At 47.5% G+C, this 13813-nt stretch overlaps 1 protein-coding gene across 5 annotated transcripts in view; it reads right to left on the bottom strand.

Annotated features, from left to right (window-relative positions):
• MYH11 (myosin heavy chain 11) overlaps nucleotides 1-6700 on the bottom strand; it is a 155396-nt gene extending 148696 nt beyond the window's left edge. For all 5 annotated transcript variants that reach the window (XM_033235634.1, XM_033235631.1, XM_033235635.1 and 2 more), the window contains exon 1: nucleotides 6554-6700. The gene's annotated coding sequence lies outside the window, so the exon portion shown is untranslated. The remainder of the gene's footprint in view (nucleotides 1-6553) is intronic.
• Nucleotides 6701-13813: the final 7113 nt, after the last annotated feature.

Raw genomic sequence — 13813 nt, 5'->3', positions numbered from 1 at the left:
ATCCCTTTAACCCAGGAGGTGGAGGTTGCAGAGAGCTGAGATCACATCACTGCACTCCAGCCTAGGCAATAAGAGCAAAACTCTGTCTCCAAAATAAATAAATAAGTAAGTAAGTAAGTAAGTAAATTAAATATCCCAGAGCCCAGTGAGTATAGGATTTGCATATCACCTCGCCTGGTCAACAGCTTTCCTCAGGATTTGGCTGTCAAGCCATTGGCTGAAGATTTTGGACCAGAGACACAAACCCAAATGTTTTTGGAGATCAGGTAAGTAATACAGAGTGACCCAGACCAGATGTTAGAGTATTGCACATATTCTAAATACCATGCAGGGTTCAGCACTGTGGCTCACGCCTGTAATCCCAACCCTTTCGGAGGCCAAGGCAGGCAGATTGCTTGAGCTTAGGAGTTCGAGACCAGCCCGCACAACATGGTGAAACCCCATCTCTACAGAAAATACAAAAATTAGCCAGGCATGGCAGCACATGCCTGTAGTCCCATCTACTTGGGAGGCTGAGGTGGGAAGATCGCTTGAGCCTGGGAGGTGGAGGAGGTTGCAGTGAGCTGAGATCATGCCGCTGCACTCTAGCCTGGGTGACAGAGTGAGACTCCATTTCAAAAAAAAAGAAAGAAAGAAAAATTGCTTGTATTCTAAATGTCATAAAGGGCTGGACACAGTGGCCCACACCTGTAATCCAAGCAATTTGGGAGGCCAAGCCAAGAGGATTGCTTGAATTAGGAGTTCTAGACTAGCCTGGGCAACACAGTGAGATCCCATCTCTCAAATAAATGAATGAATGAATGCCACGCGGGCAAAATGGAAGTTCTCTGAACCTGATCTGCAACACAATTCTCCAGCTGGAAGGACCTCTGCAGTGGAAATCCTCGTTCAAGGCCTGGTCCAGGTGTAGGGAGGCGTCAAATGTGTCGCAGGGAGAGGGACTGGGTACTCTAAATGCATCTGCTCAGCAGGTCCCCAGTAGTACCAAAAAGGCAGTTTAGATCTATTATTAGTAACAGCCACTGTATTTATTGGGCCCCTTGTATTCATCGGGTGTCGGGCCAGACAGTTGCCTAGATAGACCATCTCACTATGTCTCATAAGCGCTCTGTAAGGTGGCATCACCTGCTGTTGCTATTTTCCTGCTAAGATGACTGAGGTCCTGGAAGGTAAATGCAAGGCCCCCACTTGTAAAATTTGGAGTCAGGAGTAGAATCCAGAATCTAATCCTAATTTTCTGCTAAGAGGAAATGGACACCCAATTAATTCTTAGCAGAAAGTCCCTTTTTCTTGCCCCCGACCCTCCTCCGCCATTTCCACCCTCCCCTCACATCCCAAGGGCTTGTTCCCAAGAAAGCTCTACCTCACTTTCACAGAAAAAAAAAAGTGAATGGTGAACCTGTCACTTTCTTATTGCCTTGTGACATCTGCCTAATCATCTGAATACCAATGGTTTCAAATAACTCCAGAAAGAAGTTATCTTACTGTGTAACACTATTTTTTCCTCCCGACCAAGAAAACTTGGTTGGTAAGAGTCACTGTAGCTCCTGTGAAGGATGCCTCTGGAAGTGAGCAAGAACTGGTTATTTCTGGCCCTAAAAGCCCCAGTGTGTTTTTATTTTACAATTCTGGCATATCACAGATTAAAATAAATGTATAGTCTCCTATGTCAGGGGTCCCCAACCCTTGTGCTGCAGTACCAGTCCATGGCCTGTCAGGAACCAGGCCACATAGCAGGACTGGGCAGTGGGTGAGTGAGCATCACTGCCTAAGCTCCGCCTCCTGTCAGATAAGCAGCATTAGATTCTCACAGGAACGTGAACCCTATTGTGAACTGCACATACAAGGGATCTAGGTTGTGCGTTCCTTATGAGAATCTAACCAATGCCCGATGATCTGAGGTGGGACAGTTTTATCCCGAAACCATCCTCCCCACCCCAACTCCATCCCAGGTCCCTGGAAAAAATTGTCTTCCACAAAACTGGTCTCTGGTGCCAAGAGGTTGGGGACTGCTGTCATATGTGACTGCAACAAGTTGCAATTTTGCAATACTTTTTTTTTGTCTTTTGAGACTGACTCTCACTCTGTTGCCCAGGCTGGAGGGCAGTGGTGTGATCTCGGCTCACTGCAACCTCTGCCTCCAAGGCTCAAGCGATTCTCATGCCTCAGCCTCCCGAGTAGCTGGGATTACAGGTGCACACCACCACACCCAGCTAATTTTTGTATTTTTAGTAGAGATGGGGTTTAGCAGAGACCATGTTGGCCAGGCTGGTCTCAAACTCCTGACCTCAGGTGACCCACCTGCCTCGGCCTCCCAAAGTGCTGGGATTACAGCGTGAGCCACTGTGCCCGGCCTGTAATGTCTTTAGCTGGTCATTTGCAGTATCTATTCATTTTAGATACGCATGCCCTTTAACTGAGCAATGGCATTTCTGGGAATTTATCCTACAGATAAATTCACATAATTAGACAAAAAGTCCAAGGCTGAAAGAGTGGCATTATCTATTATTCCCATTTTCCTGCTAAGACTATCAAGGTCCTGAAAGGTAAATGCAAGGCCCTCCTCTTGTAAAAGTTGGAGTCAGGATTAGAATCCAGATCTGTTTGAAGCCTAATTTACTCAGAGATGGCATTAGCGATGTCTAACACATCTGAATGTGTCAGCCCTGTTCACAGTCCTGTCCTAACAACTCACTGCTTCATCCTTTGAGCACAAACAAGCTATTCATTAGCCTGTGGAAGACCTTAGGACTTCGAGTTACAAGTCTCAGCTCTACCTAAAGCTCGCTGGGTGACACTAGGCAAGTCACTTGCCCTCTCTGGGCCTTGTATTTTTCAGCCTGGTACAGTAAAGTGCTATGCCCCTCATCTTTTTTTTTTTTGAGACAGAGTCTTACTCTGTTTCCCAGGCTGGAGAGCAGTGACGCAATCATGGCTCACTGCAGCCTTGAACTCCTGGACTCAAGCAATCCTCCTGCCTCAGCCTCCTGAATAACTAGGACTACAGATGCATGCCACTATGCCCAGCTCATTTTTAAAATTTGTTTGTAGAGATGGTGCCTTGCTGTGTTGCCCAGTCTGATCTCAAACTCCTGACTTCAAGCCATCCCCCCACCTCAGCCTCCCAAATCGCTGGGATTACAGGTGTGACCTGCCATACCTGGCCTCTATGGCCCTTTCCTCACAACTTTGATGAGGTTGTTCCTCCCTAGCCCCTGAAACCCTGATACAAGTCACAGATGTCCGACCTCCCCTTTCAGCCACTGTGAGCAGCTTCTTCCTCTGTCCTTGGATCACATACAAAGCTTCTTTCAAATTCTTGCCTGGCTTTCTCTAAACTCAACCTTTCCTCCATTGTGTGGCCAGGGTTAAATCTTGCAAGGTCAGGGGTAGAGGGAGAAGACCTAGAGACCAAAAAGGCCATCCCTTAAAGTATGCCATCAAGACCCTAAATACGCCAGGCACAGTGACTCACGCCTGTAATCCGAGCACTTTGGGAGATCAAGCCAGCCGAATCACTTGAGGTCAGCAGTTCGAGACCAGCCTGGCCAGCGTGGTGAAATTCCATCTCTACTAAAAATACAAAAATTAGCCACACATGGTGGTGGGCGCCTATAATCCCAGCTACTCTCTACTCAGGAGGCTGAGGCCGGAGAAGTGCTTGAACCCAGTAGGTGAAGGTTGCAATGAGCCAAGATCGCACCAGTGCACTCTAGCCTGGGTGACAGATCAAGACTCTGTCTCAAAAACCAAACAAAACCCTAAACAAATGTTATTGGAGTTTGTGACATTCTCAATCCAGTAAAGGAATGGTAGCTTAACATATTAAAGATTCTAATCACCACTTTCAGCCCAATAGAAATGGGGTTGATGAGATGAAAGGGAAGAAACATTAAGAAAAGCTTCTCCTTTAAAGGCCACATAATTTAGGCTTCCCGGTTCTGCCAAAGATGAGCCATGCCATACTGAGCAAACATCTTGAACTCTCTGGTTGTGTTTGCTATAAATAACCATCTACCAAAGCTTCCCAGGGCACAGGCCCTGTGCTAAACCCTTCATATACATTAGCTCATCAAATCCTCCCACGAGGATAATCTGTTAAACTCTGGAGTTAGAAAGACCTAGATTTGTAGAATCTTGTTTTCCTTACTGACTAGCTGAGCTGTCTTGAGCAAGTTATTCAGATGCCATATTTGTAACATCAAGCCAGTTATAATAACAGTAGCTACTCTAAAGGGTTGTTATGAAGACTGAAGATAATGTCCACAAAGGGCTTAGCATCTCACCAGGCAAAAGTGCCCAACAAACATGAGTATTCTCATTAGCCCCATTGCCCGGATGAGAAAGTGAGGTTTTGGGAGGTGCTGGGGATGATTTCTAAATTTGTTTATGACCTTCTATGATTCTACTGGATTGAAAATTGAACTTGGTTTTCAAGAAAAATCTAATTTATATCTACTCTTGGAATTACATCCTTGTGCCTAAAGCGTAAAACCCACCTGTTTCGATTCAAGCCCTGTGGAAAGGAGACAATTCCCTCCCATCCCCCAGCCAAAAAAAATCAAACTCCTGAATAAGAGGGGGTAGGGAAAAAGAATCCCACTTTTCTCCCAAATCTCTTCTCCTTAGGGCTTCTCCAGTAGTTCTTCAATGGGTGAGGGACACAGTAGAGAAGTCCCCAGGGCCGGGAACAACCAGGCTGTAGTGCAAGGCTGGGTAACTGACGAGGGGGCTGGGGATGGCCTCGTGGAAAACGCTTCCATAAATGGGCATGTTTGCCTCAATCTCAGCCCTCCCACGGAAAAGTAATGATAACAAATCCATAACAAATACCTTGTACGGAATAACACATCTATTTTGGACATGATAATAAAAATACATGGTGTTTACAGGGCAAGCCCGGCGGCTTCTCGAAAAAGGCCCAACTAGTTCACGTTCTGGACTCTATGGGTGGCAGCCCACCTAGGGTCACTGGATGCAACTAGATCACTTCCCACCCCTACAACCAGGGGACAAACAGTGCCTTTTATTTTAAATGTGCAAAAAGTCAGTTTATGTTTTCTTCAGAAGACATGGTGATAAACATTTACTTTGTTGGAAGCATTTAGTCCCACCAGAAACCTGACCCCAACAAGTTTGAGTCCATGGTAAAGAAGATAGTGGGGTCAAGGGTATGAACTTGGACTCAAACAGACCCGGGAATGGGTTCTACCACTTGCTGGCTGTGTGACACTTTACCTCTCTGAGCCTCAGCTGCCTTGTATACTAAACAGATATCATGATGCCTTTCTTATGAAGTTGTTGCAAAGATTAAATGAGATAAGTTAAATGTTGCAACAGCATGTGGCACCTAAGTGTTCCATTAACGGCATCAAGGCTAGCTATCTCCATGGGAAAACATCAATTTCCTTCCAACAAAATTCCCTATCTTATTTCACACCCTGCCATCTAATGACTTTCAGTTCAGCGTCAAGTTCCCTCTCTAAACAATTCTAAAATAGTATCGTTAAGTAAATCAAACAAAAAACTACGCAAAGCAGTTTACTAACAGCCTGCCTTCTTTTCTTTTACTTCTGGACAAGCATGGTTTGAATGGCACTTTTTCTCAAGTGGTAAAATCCCTACCAGACCCCGTGCTGGAAGAAAACTTACGACAGACAGTAGCCACACTTTCTCTCGTTTTACCCATTTGGTTGGACACGAGAGAGGCATTGACACAGGTGGCTCTGCGGGAAATTCCAGTGTAATCTTACCTAATGCACCTGCAGATCGTAGAAGCAAATGGAGACTTTGGAGCCCACCTGGGTATCTGGGGGGCCCTTGGGGGTCAACCTGGGTGAGATTTTTTTTTTTTTTTTTAATTTGGAGAAGATGAAAAAGTGGGCTGTAATAAACTAGATCACAACCAGCCTTATCTCCCAGGGGTTCTCAACATAGTACCTGATAGAACTGATAAAAAACACTTTCCTTTCTGCTAAGCCTATGCCCATGTGTTTTTAACTGATTTAACGCATTATCAACACAACTGTGCAATACCATCAAATCCACTAGGAGCCTCACCTTGCCTGTCTGTGTGATAGCAAGTGACTTTTCAGTGAAGTTCAGTTGTGTTTTTTTTGGTGCCTAGAATAAAAGTGAGATGTCTGATTGTCTGCACTGAACCTCTGAGATTTCCAAGGGAGCTTATCTCCTGGATTAGCCTCTTAACAAGAATCACCCAGGACTGATTTTCTTTTTTAAGGCCATTTTTTCTGGGGATTCTAGAGTTGGGAAATGGAGTTGGGTCCAGGCATTGATATCGTTAATAAGCACCCCCAAAATAGTATTATTTCTCACTGGCAACCTTGAGTAATGCTGTTTGGGGAAAGTCTAGGATAATCTAGGATGATAGGGCAGAGAGACAACCAAATCACAACTCTGCCCATACCATGGTCCTTACGAGGTTGACAACAGGGACCCCTAAGTGCAGCGCAGCCCCCATAGAATACCCTATAGGACTTTTAACACCCTCACCCCCCTGCAATCTGCCCCCAGAAGGACAACTACTACTTACAGATCTCCAACTGGGGGCTAGTGGAGAGGAAACTGGATGGCGAGCTCGGATCTGATGCACCTCCCAGGCCGGAGCGTCCAAATCTCCCTGCGCGTCTCGGACGCCTCTCTTTATAGACCCAGAGCTGCCCGCTGGTGGGAAAGGGGAGGAGGCCGAAGGGGTGGAGTTGGGGAGGGTCCCTGGCGGCCCCCTCGCCGCGCCCCCTGCAGGGCGCACCAGGGGCGGGAGCGCAAGGGGCTGGGGCGCTCCGGGAACAAGGACGCACAGAACAGGTGCGCACAGGGACCAGAGTCTCACTCCCGACAGGAGGCGATCACAGATGCTCCGATCCCTAGGGAAAGGGGGTCGAGCAGGCAGCGTGCGTGCGGGATGCTTGAGAATGTCTTCCCTGAGCCGGCTCCAGCCGCCCAGGCTTTAACCTCTTCCTCCCTGTGTTGGGACTGTGGTGGATCTGACTTGACATCTCCCACGCCACTTCCCATTTTATTGGCATCGCACTATCTGAAAAGAGGGCCGGCTGTGCAGCGTGAAGGGTAGGGAAAGGGGATTTCTTGAACTTTTGAACTTTGCAAAGTGCAAGACAGGAGGCCCCCATCCTTGCTGGGAACCGTGCAGGAAGGGGAAGTTTTTACTTTTCCCAACTTGCCATCTCCACCTCCACCCACACCTCCACGACCAAAATACAAATAAAAATTAAAAATAAGCCCACTGTGGTTATTTCAGCAGTCCCCCTCCCCTGTGTGCCACTCGCCACCTGCGTGACCATGGGCAAGTCACTTCACTTCTCTGAGCCTTGGTGTCCGCAGCTGCAAAATGTGGGGAGGCGGTGGCGGTGATAATTACGTAATTTACAAAGTGCAAGTGTCAAGATTCAAGGATAAAGTGGGTGCGCCCCCAGAGTCTGCGAGTTCCCTTCAACAACTGCCCCTCCCCAAGGATTCCTCCCCTAAAATTGCACTCCCTGTCTCTCTCCATCTCGGCGCCACTCTCCCTCTGCCCGGTTTGGTCCCAGTCTGTGTCTCTCCTGTGTGACTGACGCTGTCTCTCCATCACAGTCTCTCTCGCTGTGTCTCTGCCACTGTCTCTGCATGTCTGTCACTCTGATCATTGCTGTCTCTCGCTCTATCTTTTGTCTCTGTCCCTCTCACTGTCTCTAGGTCTGTCGATGTCTCTGTCTCTCCCTCGTGTCTCACTCTGTCTCTGGTCTCTATGTCTCTTGCTCTCCATCCCTCCCGCGTGTCTCACTCCTATCGCTGTGCGATCTCTCTCTTTCTCTGTTCCCCAGGCTCTCCGTTTTCTCCCCGTCCCTCTCCCCTCCTGTCCACGCACGCACACACAGGCCATAAAAGGAAGTCGAGGCGGTAGGCTGGCCCCACGCCAGGCCGGGGACCGGCGGGCAGCCCGGGCTCTCCGCTCCCCGCGCGGCACCGGCTTCTCCGAGATTCCCGGGCCGGGCCGAGCCGGTCCCCCTCCCCGGGCGCGGCGGGAGCGGCGGGCGGGAGACAACCCAAAAAGGGCAGGCGCGGACTCCTTCCTGCAGGAATTCCCAGCTCCGCATACCAGCTCGGGGCTGCCCGCTCCCCCTGACTAAATATGGTGCCGAGCGGCCTCCCTGCTCCCCGGCGTCGGGGGAGGGGGCCCTTCACGCAGCCACCGGCGGCAGTCGCCCCGCGGGGGGCGAAGGGGACCCCTCTGCTTGGGGCAGGCCCGGAAGGGGGCAGCCCCCAGTCCCACGTGGATTTCTGCTGCTTCAGGCCAGAGGGTTCGGAGAAAGGGTTAAAGTTGGGCAGACCCCTCCTGGGTTTTGTTCTTGGCGCAGACCCTTATTCTACAACTCCTCCTCCTGCAACCAGGTGGAGGGGCTGAGGGCGCGGCGCGTGCGGGTGGGGGGTGGCTTTATTAATATCCCCATTTTGCAGGTGAGAAAATTGAGTCCCCGCAGAGGTAAAGGGATTTGCCTTAGCTCTCACTGGGACAGTCATGGATTGGTGCTGGCACTGGAACCTTTCTGATGACAACATTCACTTCCAGAGAGGAGACACTGAAGGGAAGTGCCCAGGCAAATTGGACTTGAGGCCCAGGGCATGTCTTTGAGAGTAGATGTCTGGCTTTGAATCGGCCAGTGCTGCTTTCTACCTATTTGACCATGGGCAAGTAACTTTGCCTCTCCATGCCTCAGTTTCCCTACCTGTAAGATGGGAAGAACATCAGCTACTTCCTGGCCTTTTTGTAAGCAGTCCTTGAGATGATCCATGTAAAATGAACACTGTGCACTGTTTCATGTTAGTTGCTGTTATTGGTAACAAATGTGAAACCAACTAGAGTTGCACCAGGCCTCGGGAACACAAAGAGAGCACTCTTTCCCTGCAGGCTCCCAGGCCCCTCTGGAGAGCTCTGTATCTCAGACCCTCTTGGGTCCTTCTTCATCCTTCCAGCATCAAGCTCACCTGGTTTTCACCCTGGAAACTCCTGAGCCTGGCCCTTGCCCTGCAATGGGCCTGGATCAGAGATTCAAGAACAGCCTGCATTTAGCTGGCTGGAAAAGTGAGGGGTAAAGCTCTGGGGAAAATGATGAATGAGCTGCTCCCCACATGCTTTTAACATCTACGCTGTAAAAGGAGTGGAAATTGTCCCTGCATCAGCCCAGAAATGATGTAGAGCAGAGAAGTAATGGAAGGGGGAAAACTGAAGTCAACCATCCCCTTCCCATCCTGGAAAGAGAACGCAGGGCAGGCCTTTGGAATCTAACTTGCTGGCCCGAAGTAAAAAGTGGCATTAATACTAGAGGCATGAACACTGTACTTCCAAAGGGTTCCATCTGATTTTTTAAATAACTTGTTGGTAACTTTTAAAAGAGAGTAATTATAATGTGATTAACAATTGGAGACTTTGTAACAAACACTCAATTTTACTTCATTCTCTCGCCTACCCCTTATCTAACAACCCTTTATTAAAAATTAAAGTAGGCAGCCGGGAGTGGTGGCTCACGCCTGTAATCCCAGCACTTTGGGAAGCAAAAGTGGGTGAATCACTTGAAGTCAGGAGTTCAAGACCAGCCTAGCCAACATGATGAAACCCCCATTTCTACTAAAAATACAAAACTTAGCTGGGCATGCTGGTGCACACCTGTAGTCCCAGCCACTTGGGAGGCTGAGGCAGGATAACTGCTTGAACACAGGAGGCAGAGGTTGCAGTGAGCTGAGATTGTGCCATAGAACTCCAGCCTGGTAGCCTGGGTGACAAAGCAAGACTCCATCTCAAAAACAAACAAACAAACAAACAAACAAACAAAAGTAGCCAAGGCCAGGCATGGCGGCTCACACCTGTAATCCTAAAACTTTGGGAGGCCAAGTCAGGAGGATTGCTTGAGCTCGAGTTTGAGACCAGCCTGGGCAACATAGTGAGACCCTGTCTCTACAAAAAATACAAAAATTAGCCATGTGTGGTGGTGGGCACCTATAATCCCAGTTCCTTGGGAGGCTGAGGTGGGAGGATCACTTGAGCCTGCGAGGCAGAGGTTGCAGTGAGCTGAGACTGTGCCACTGTACTCCAGCCTGGGTGGCAGAGTGAGACCCTGTCTTGAAAAAAAAATTTTTTTTCTTAAGTAGCCAGCCTGGGCAATGTGGTGAGATCCTATCTCTATAAATAAATAAATAGCAGCTGGGTGTGGTGTAGCCTGCAGTTCCAGCTACTACGGAGGCTGAGGTAGGAGGATCTCTCGAACCTGGAAGGTTGAGACTACAGTGAACTATGATTGCACCACTGCACTCTAGCCTGGGCGACAGAGCAAGACCTTGTCTGTAAAAAATAAGGTACATACTTTAATCCTCTCCCTATCCCCATTTTATTGTGGAGAATCTAGGTTTGGAGAGGTTAAATAACACAGCAATGGTAGAACAGGAATTCCAACCCAAGTCTTTCTGACACAGTCCATAGTAGACAGAAGTCTGAGTTTTTTAAACCCAGGTCTCTTCAGCACCAACCAAGCAGCTTTGGGATTGTCAGTAAGCCTCTCTGAGCCCATTTTCTCAAGGAAAAGCAAAGATGATCAGATTCTTTGCCTCAAGTATCTTTCTGATTGTTAAATATGACAGCACTTATGAAGGCCTTTATGAACCATCTCAGACCTCTCTGGTACACTCTAGAAGCAGGCAGGGACAGTATGTTCACCTAACAGTCATTCAATAGATATCTGTCCAATGCATGAAGTTCTGATGTTTGAATCTTCAAAAGTGTGTTGTTATCATTCGATCAGATGCCTCTGTTTTACTTCTCATGACTCAAAAGGTCAGTTCTTTTAAGATGGAGGAGGCAATAGTCACTTTTTTAAATGTCACTTTGAGTGCTGTCAAGTAATTTTCCTTGGCATATCTTTTTTGTGACGGGCTGTTTAATGGGAGTTTCCATGAATTCATGAAACAAGATGGTCAAGGGGAAATTTCTCTCTTATAGTCTTTTTTTGCTGTTGGCTTAAAAAAAAAAAAGCCCCAAAGTGGCTGGGCATGCCTGTAATCCCAGCACTTTGAGAGGTTGCAGTGGAAGGATCGCTTGAGCCCAGGAGTTCGAGACCAGCTTAGGCAACATAGCAAGATCCCTGTCTCTATAAAATAATAATAATAATAATTAGTTGAACACGACGGTGTGTGTCTGTAGTCCCAACTAGAGAGTGAAGTACGAGGATTGTTTGAGCCCCGGAGTTTGAGGCTGCAGTGAACTGTGATCGTACCAGTGCACTCCAGCCTGGGCAACACAGCAAGACCCTGTCTCAACAAAACAAAACAAAACAAAACAAAACCATGAAGTGTGATCCCCTCCAATTTTTAGGAACATTGAAGATTGGGTCTGAGTGTGGTTTACTCCTGCCTGTGCCTCAAGATTTAATATTTTTTGGCCGGGCACAGTGGCTCACACCTGTAATCCTAGCACTTTGGGAGGCCATGGTGGGTGCAACACTTGAGGTCAGGAGTTCGAGACCAGCCTGGCCAACATGGTAAAACCCTGTCACTACTAAAAATACAAAAATTAGCCTGGTGTGGTGGTGCATGCCTGTAGTCCCAGCTACTCGGGAGGCTGAGACAGGAGAATCGCTTGAACCTGGGAGGTGGAGGTCGCAATGAGCCAAGATCACACCATTGCACTCCAGCCCGGGCTACAGAGAGAGGCTCCATCTCAAAATAAAAGAACAAGATTTAACAATTTTAAAGCGCTGTCAGCCCAAGCATATAGAGGCAAGTAGATCTGGCCCAAGAGCTGTGAAGAAAGGAACATCGTTCGTGACCACAAGCATGGCCATGCTCCAACTCTTGCACGAAAGTACTTTGTTTCACCCATGATGGCCCCCATGATGAACCTCACACTTCTCCTGATACTAGACGGCATTGCATAGTAACCTGCAATGGTTTTTCCTTCATCATCAATTTCCAACTCTAATGTCACGATTTGGTGGGTGACATTCCTGATAGATTCTCTATGTCTATCAGGGAGGGTCCTAAAACTCTCAATAAAAGTAGTTCTATAGTTTTCTAAAAAATGAAACACACCAGGCATGGGCATGGTCACTCACGCCTGTAATTCTAGCACTTTGGGAGGCTGAGGTGGCTCTCCTGGTGTCAGGAGTTTGAGACCAGCCTGGCCAACATGGTGCAACCCCATCTCTACTAAAAGTACAAAAATTAGCCAGGTGCGGTGGTGGGCGCCTGTAATCCCAGCTACTCGGGAGGCTGAGGCGGGAGAATCGCTTGAACCTGGGAGGCAGAGGTTGCAGTGAGCCAAGATCATGCCATTGCACTCCAGCCTGGGCAACAAGAGTGAGACTCCGTCTCAATAAAAACAAACAAACAAACAAAAACAAAAACAAACACACTCTTACCATATAATACAGAAAATTCTTCTTAGGATTTGCCCAAAAGAGTTGAAAACTTTTGTCTATACAAAAATCTGCATGCACATGAAGTTTATAACGGCTTTACTCCGTATCACCAAAACTTGGAAGCAGCCAAGATATCCCTCAGTAGGTGAATGGATAAATAACAATGGAATATTATTCAGCGCTAAAAAGAAATGAGCTATCAAGGCAAGAAAAGATGAATGAAAATTACAGCTGGGCATTGTGGCTCACGCCTGTAATCCCAGCCCCTTGGGAGGCCAAGGCAGGCGGATCAGCTGAGGTCAGGAGTTCGAGACCAGCCTGGCCAACATGGTGAAACCCTGTCTCTACTAAAAATACAAAAATTAACCAGGTGTGGTGGCGGGCACCTGTAATCCCAGTTACTTGGGATGCTGAGGCAGGAGAATCACTTGAATCAGGGAGGTGGAGGTTGCCATGAGCCGAGATCGTACCACTGCACTCCAGCCTGGGTGACAGAGCGAGATTCTGTCTTAAAAAAAAAGACATGAAGAAAACTTAAATGCCTGTTGCTAAGGGAAAGATGTCAATCTGAAAAGGCCACATACTGTATGATTCCAACTATACAACATTCTGGAAGAGACAGGAATAAGTGGAGTAGAGAGGATTTTTTTAGGGCAGTGACACTCCTCTGTATGATACTAAAATGGTGAATACATGTCACTAGACATCTGTCCAAAACCATGGTATGTGCAGATAGTCCTCAACTTACAATGGTTAAACTTAAGATTTTTCAACTTTATGAAGGTGGGAAACTGGGGCATTCAGTAGAAACCGTACTTTGAATACCTACAAAACCATGTTTTTCCACTTTCAATACAGTATTCAATAAATTACATGAGATGGTCAACACTTTAGTATAAAATAGAATTTGTGTTAGATAATTTTGCCCAACTGTAGGCTAATCTAAGTGACCTGAACACGTTAAGTAGGCTAGGCTAAGCTATGATGCTCGGTAGGTGAGGTGTATTAAATGCATTTTGGGCTGGGCATGGTGGCTCACATCTCTAATCCCAGTACTTTGTGAGGCTAAGATGGGCAGATCACTTGAACTCAGGAGTTCGAGACCAGCCTGGGCCACATAGTGAGATCCCGTCCCTACAAAAAATACAAAAATTCACCAGGTGTGGTGGCATGTGCCTATAGTCTCAGCTACTCAGGAGGCTGAGGCGGAAGGATCGCTTGAGTCTGGGAGGCGGAGGTTGCGGGGAGAATAGATCGCGCAACTGCACTGCAGCCCGGGTGCTAGAGACCTTATCCAATCAATCAATCAATCAATCAATGAATTTTGACTTATTTTCAACTTGATAGTGTTATTGAGAGGTAACCCCATGAGTCAAAGAGCATCTGTACAA

This window comes from Trachypithecus francoisi, unplaced genomic scaffold, assembly GCF_009764315.1.
Source record: "Trachypithecus francoisi isolate TF-2019V2 unplaced genomic scaffold, Tfra_2.0 Lachesis_group15, whole genome shotgun sequence".
Taxonomy (NCBI): Eukaryota; Metazoa; Chordata; class Mammalia; order Primates; family Cercopithecidae; genus Trachypithecus; species Trachypithecus francoisi.
The sequence above is the reverse complement of the archived record's forward strand: the minus strand, read 5'-3'. Positions and strand labels throughout refer to the sequence as shown.